At 42.8% G+C, this 7,313-nt stretch overlaps 1 pseudogene; it reads right to left on the minus strand.

Annotated features, from left to right (window-relative positions):
* Positions 1 to 4,468: 4,468 nt before the first annotated feature.
* LOC128629976 (kelch-like protein 10) lies at positions 4,469 to 7,313 on the minus strand (annotated as a pseudogene).

Genomic DNA, 7,313 nt, shown 5'->3' on the forward strand with positions numbered 1-7,313 from the left:
TGCTGCGTGTTAGTAGCAGATTTGTGTTTGGAGTACGAGGTTCTACGCATCAAGCGATAAGATTTTATTTTGAATAACACTGGATACTGGTAAATTTGTACAGCAAACGGACTTTTTTATTTATATCTAAGCAAATATGACACAAGTCCTAAAAGTAGATAAAGAGAATCCAGTTAAACAAATTAGACAAAAAGATTGTACTTGGTCATTTTTTATAAGGAAAATGATCCATATTACAAATTGATAGTGGCAAAAGTATGTGAACATCTAGGATCAGCAGTTAACTCTTAAAGTGAAATTAGAGTCAGGTGTCTTCATCAATGGGATGACGAAGAACAGGGATCTGTAAGAGTCTGATCTTCACAACATATTTGTGAAGTGTATCATGGCATGAACAAAGGAGATTTCTGAGGACCTCAGAAAAAGGGTTGTTAATGTTGATCAGTCTGAAAAGGTTACAAAACCATCTCTAAAGAGTCTGGACTCCACCAATACACAGACAGTTAGTTTGTGTACAAACGGAGGAAATTCATGACCATTGTTACCCTCCCCTGCAGTAGGGTCCAATAAAGATCTCTCCAAATGAAGATATGTAATAGACTGCTAGGTCACAAGGACCCAGGGTAATTTCTAAGCAGCTAAAGGCCCTCTCACATTGGCTAATATTCATGAGTCTACCATCTGGAGAACACTGAACATCAATGGTGTACATGGCAGGGTTGCAAGGAGAAAGTCAGTGGTCTCAAAAGAAACAGTGCTGACCTTCTGCAGTCTGCTAAAGATCATGTGGACAAAACAGAAGGATGTGGAAAATTTTTTGTGGATGGATGGACAACAATAGAATTTTTGGTTTAAATAAGAAGCGTTATGATTGAGAAAGGAAACACTGAATTCCAGCACAAGAACCCCATCCCATCTGTGAAAACATGCTGGTGGTAGTGTCATGGTTTGGGCCTGTTTTTCTGCATCTGGACCAGGACAGCGATTTCTAAAGGGAAATATCAGGATATCTGTCTGTGAACTGAATCTCAAGAGAAAGTGGGTCACCCTGAGCACAATATGTCATTCCCAAAATGATTAAAGAAGAATAAAGTTAATGTTCTTTAATGGCCAAGTCAAGTCCTGACCTTAATACAGTAGAAATGTTGTGGAAGAACCTGAAGCAAGCAGTTCATGTGAGGAAACCCACCACATCCTAGAGTTGAAGCTGTGTTCTGGACTGAGGAACGGGGATAAAATCCTCCAAGTCGATGTGCAGGACTGATCAACAGTTACCCCAAACGTTTATCTGCAGTTATTACTGCACAAGGAGCTCACACCGCTTACTGAAAACAACAGTTCACATACTTTTACCCCTCACAGATATGTAATACTGGATCATTTTTCTCAATAAATAACTGAGCAAGTATAATATTAATATATATTATTATTGTTATATATTATATATAATATACCAGAGCTTGATGCAGAGCGAGCACTTTCGGCCCCTCATGAAGCATTTGGTGTTAAAAGATCGTTCTGATCAGGTGGAGGAGATGGTAACTACCTGAACAATCAATCAGCAAGTTGTTCCTAAATATCACAGTTTTCACACTGACCTCACAGTTTTTAAGTTAGACTTTGTTTCAGACTGTTATAGCTCATTTAAAAGCAATTAATCACACTACTTTTTGAGAAACAGATATTTTATGAGCACCAACATGTTTTTATTCACAAAAAAACTTGCTTTATAAATGTCTCAGATTTGCATCATGCATCTCTGAGATTACAACAGTCAGTAGAATATCAATAACATTCTATTTCATGATAATAAAACATTAATTCACATCAGTTTCATTTCTATAAATCACTTCTAACAATAGATATTGCTAGAAAGCAGCTTTACAGAAATCCAGAGAGGGCAAGAGTGTGAGGGGGCGTGCGAAGGAGAGAGAGGTGAGAGAACCCTTGGAGAGAGAGAGACTCCTAATGAGACAGAGAGTGAGTAGAGAGAGAGTGAGAGAGAGAGAGAACCCTAGGTGAGGGAGAGAAAACCTTTGGAGAGAGAGAGAGAGAGAGAGAGAGAGAGAGAGAGAGAGAGAGAGAGAGAGAGCCCTAGATGAGGGAGAGAAAAACTTTGGAGAGAGAGAGAGAGAGAGAGAGAGAGGGAGATAGAACCGTAGGAGAGACAGAGAGAGAAAGAGAGAGAACCTAGCTGAGACGGAGAGTGAAAGAATCCTAGGTGAGACAGAGAGTGGAGAGAGAGAGAAAACCTTGGAGAGAGGGAGAGAGAGAGAATCCTAGGTGAGACAGGGGGAGAGAGAGAGAAAAACCTTGGATGGACTGGACTTTAAAATATCCTTTAATACCAAAGATTACAATTTTTCCCCCTCATAGACGAATCAATTAGCATCATGTTTCAGCACATCATATTATCACTAAAAAACCTCAAATAAATATGTACTATTTCCGTTATAATCAACATCACAAATACATTGATTTACCCCCATTTCTGTTTAAATGTTTCAAGGTCATTAACATTAACTTGAAGTAAGTATTCAGTTCTTAGTGGTGATCTTATTAAATCCCTGAGGGCTGAGTCACTTCACTAGGCTTATTGTCACACAGTTTCTCTTTACATGTCAGCCAAAAACACCTCCCTACACCCAAAACACCATCCTACACCATCCTACACCAAAAACACCATCCTACACCAAAAACACCATCCTAACCCCAAAAACACCATCCTACACACACATACACACTAAAAACACCATCCTACACCAAAAACACCATCCTACACATCCTACACCAAAAACAAACACCGTCCTACACCAAAACACCATCCTACCCATCCTAACACCAAAAAACCATCCTACACCAAAAACACCATCCACCACAATCCTAAACCTGAAACACCATCCTACACCAAAACACCATCCTACACCATCCTACACCAAAACACACCATCCTACACGAAAACACCGTCCTACACCAAAACACCACCATCCTACACCATCCTACACCAAAAACACCATCCTACACCAAACCACCATCGTACACCAAAAACACCATCCTACACCAAAAACACCATCCTACACCAAAAACACCATCCTACACTATCCTACACCAAAAACACCATCGTACACCAAAAACACCATCCTACACCATCCTACACCAAAACACCATCCTACACCAAAAATACCATCGTACACCATCCTACACCAAAAACACCATCCTACACCATCCTACACCAAAAACACCATCGTACACCAAAAACACCATCCTACACTATCCTACACTAAAAACACCATCCTACACCAAAAACACCATCCTACACCAAAAACACCATCCTACACCATCCTACACGAAAACACCGTCCTACACCAAAAACACCATCCTACACCATCCTACACCAAAAACACCATCCTACACCAAAAACACCATCGTACACCAAAAACACCATCCTACACCAAAAACACCATCCTACACCATCCTACACCAAAAACACCATCGTACACCAAAAACACCATCCTACACCATCCTACACCAAAAACACCATCCTACACCAAAAACACCATCGTACACCAAAAACACCATCCTACACCAAAAACACCATCCTACACCATCCTACACCAAAAACACCATCGTACACTATCGTACACCAAATACACAGTATCAAGACTTTATATTTTACACACTGACTGTGTAACAGTTTCATGACTTTCAACAGATCAACTGTCTTACATTTTTCTCTCTCTCATTCTCTCTCTCTCTCTGTCTGTCTGTCTGTCTGTCTGTAAGTGTGTGTAGGAGATGTGTGTATATAGAGATCCAGACAGAACACTTGCCCCAGTTGTTGAGGATGGTGTCGGCCGTTACGCTGCAGCTCGGACTGCAACACTGCCTGTGCCTCTGCTCCAAAGTCCAACCTCCACTCATCTCCCCCCTCGTCCTCCTGTCCAGTGGCCCAGCCCATGAGCAGGACGCAGACTGGTGGAGCTCTTCATCACCAGCAGGGGGCGGGGCTAACCAGGGGGAGGTGGAGTTAACAGAGAGGCTATGTGTATTTGAATAGAAAGAGTGTGTGTCTGCGTTCACGGCTGCCAAATGATTTTATTTAACCAGCGCACATTAAACAGAACATACTCTCACATTTGCATGTTATTGCTTATTTTAAAGTTTTCTGATGATTATTCTGGATTTACTTTTTTATGCAATATTACTGATTTATTTATTATTTGCTGTTTATTATTACTAATTACAGTGTATGATTACTATAAATTAATATCAACATCAACAATAATAATAGTTAATATTAATATGATTTTAAATGACGTGTGTGTGGTGATGATGTCAGACAGCGGCGGTGTGACTCCGCCTCCTCGGTGGCTCGAGTCTCTGATGAACATCTGTTTCTCTGAGCTGGACTTCAGCATCTGCACCGTCGCTGTCTCCCTCCTCATGGACCTTGTGGGTCTGACGCAGTCCGTCGCCATAATGACAGCAGAACGGGTGGGCGTGGCCGACTCCGCCCAGCCAATGAGCCCGAGCCAGGGTTGTGTTGCCGTGGTGATCAGGCTGCCGCTCACACAGGGGATGTCACATTGCTGACAAAACAGACTTCTTCAAGGTGAAACGTTAATCTGTCTTCATTTCTTTCATCCCTCTCTCACGCTTTTCTCCTTCCTCTCTTTCCTTTTTTCTTTATCTGTCTCTCTTCCTCTTCTTTTCCACGGTTTCTCCTGCTTTTTAGTAATTGTGTCCTACCTTTTTGTTCCCCTACCATGATTTCTTTCTCTTTCATATTTATCATTTTTATTGTTCCTTTTTTGCTCTTTCTTTCTCTCCATTATTTTTTACATTTCTTTTCTTCTCACTTGTTTGTTTCAAACTTTATCTGTCAGTCGCTCATGTAATGTGTTTGTCTTTCACTTTTTGTTTTCCCTCTTGATTTCTGCTTTTCATTATTTCTATTTAATTTTCATTCATATCTCTCTCTCTATCATTCTCTCTCTCATCCTCTCTCTATCTCTCACTCACAGACAAACATATTCTCTCTCTATCATTCTCTCTCTCTCATCCTCTCTCACACACACACATTCTGTCTCTCCTTTTCCTTTACTCTTTGTCATTATTTTATGTCCTTTTTTCCTAATCCATGTTTTTTTCTTGTTTGATTGTAGTGTAATTGAATCTGGTGTGTTTATAGTATTATCCGAAAGTCTCTTGCTGTGGATCCGCTGGTATTAATGCTGCACTCCGTTGTACTCGAGCTCTGAAAGTACAGAACCAGTTTTCCGGCGTTCCGATCTAAAGGCGTTCTGGCTCAGAAATAATGGTGGATACTCTGACAAGGTCATATTTGAGTTTGATAAACCTATTAATAAGACTTACATGAATTATTCCTGTGATGCACAGAGAGAAATGATGTATAATCGTCGTCCCCTGTCTTCATCTTTGCTTGTAAATATGATCCGTTACAGTGATTTTATCACATTAGTGAATTTGGGCTAAAATCAGCGGAATTACGTCACGAACCTAAACTTATGACATAAAAGCTACAAGTCATCAAAGTCCGGTTTCATCACATAGAAAATAACGTGAAGGGAATTCTGTTTAGCGTTGACCACATGAGTGCCACCATATCATTGTGATCTCAGGTATGTGTACGTGTGTGTGTGAGAGCTCTCAGGACTGTTCTGTCGCACGTCTCCATGAGGGACGTTGTGGTTTTACGAGTTTCAGTACAACGGCTTGCGGCATAAGAGGGGAAACAAAAGGCAAATTCAGTAGTTTGACTGCTTCAGAGTGGTTAATTTGATTCTCGAGAACAAAAGGATGCTGATGAAGGAAGAGGTTCATTTGTATGTCTCAGACGTTGGCAGGAGGTGTGAGGTAGAATCTGGTGCTCTGTGAGCTCTGAGGGACTCTGTAGGGATCGTCTCGGGGAGCAGCGTACTCTGCCATGTTGGGTAAACCAGACAGCACACAGAAGCTCAGACCACAGCGAGAAATCCCCATGTTTTCGATTGCATGCCATTCAGAAGTCTGCTTATCATAACACTCCACTTCATCCATGGAGGTAGAGCCGTTATCTCCTCCAGCAATGAACAGGAGATCGTCCAGCACCTCAATGCCGAAGTTGCTGCGCTGGTTGATCATGGCTGGACCTTGTGTCCACATGTTGGTCTGAGGATTATACACCTCTACATTGCTTATTTGATTAACACCATCATTTCCCCCGACAGCGTAAACCCATCCTCCGTACGCAACCACGCCCAGTCCACGCCTTCTGATCATCATGGGGGAGATGAGGGTCCACTCTTCCGTCTGAGGACTGTAATACTCCCCCGTGAACAAACACCTGTTCCCGTCAAACCCTCCGCATATGTACACTTTGCCATTCAGTACTGTAGCGCTAGAGTCACCCCTTGGTTCGTGCATCGGCGCGATCATGCACCACCGATCATTCTCAGGTTCATATCGCTCTACTGTATTCAGATGTTCGAAGCCATCAAATCCTCCCATCGCATAGATACGACTGTCCAGCACACACACGCTCACGTCACACCGGCAAGAGTGCATGGGGTTCACCTGAGCCCAGGTTCTGGTGATGGGGTCAAACCTTCTCACACTGTTGAGGAAACCCTCACTGTTGAATCCTCCGATGTAGTACACGAAGCCATTCAGATACACCGTCCCGTGATAGGCTCATGGACTCTCGTCGTTGCATGTGACATTGACCCAGCGTGCTGCTCGCGTATCATACGCTTCTATGTTTGTTGTACAAACATTTGTACAGTTGTATTGAGTTGTATTGAGATTCTTGTGGCCATAGCCACCGATGGCCAGCAGAACGGCGCCAGGCAGGCGGAGTCTCTGGAGATCAGAGCTGAAGGAAGGCTCGGGTTGAGGTCATCGATGCCCATCAGAACTCTGGTGACGATCAGCTTACATGTCATGTTGTCCATCACTAAAACGTTGTTGCTCACATTGTTCATAAGGTAATCATGTGTCAATAGCCCCAGACGCACCCTGGGCAGTAACACTCCTATGTGCGCTTTCCGTTTCCATGGCGCATGTTTGATCCACTGTAAGATGGCTTCAAACACCACGCTCTCCTGTTTCACGTTCAGTTCGTCCTTCTCGATGATCTCGCTCAGCTGCTCGACCGTCAGATCCAGGAACTCCTCAGAGAGGCGCACCGTCTCCTCAAAGTTGTGCAAGATTAACCGGAAGGCCTGCTGCTTCAACCTCTCGCAGAAGTAGGAGTGAGCTAAACGACAGATGTTAACGCAGTTCTCGGGACACAGCTGAGCCTTCAGGAACAT

This window comes from Ictalurus punctatus, unplaced genomic scaffold (assembly GCF_001660625.3).
Source record: "Ictalurus punctatus breed USDA103 unplaced genomic scaffold, Coco_2.0 Super-Scaffold_100046, whole genome shotgun sequence".
NCBI lineage: Eukaryota > Metazoa > Chordata > Actinopteri > Siluriformes > Ictaluridae > Ictalurus > Ictalurus punctatus.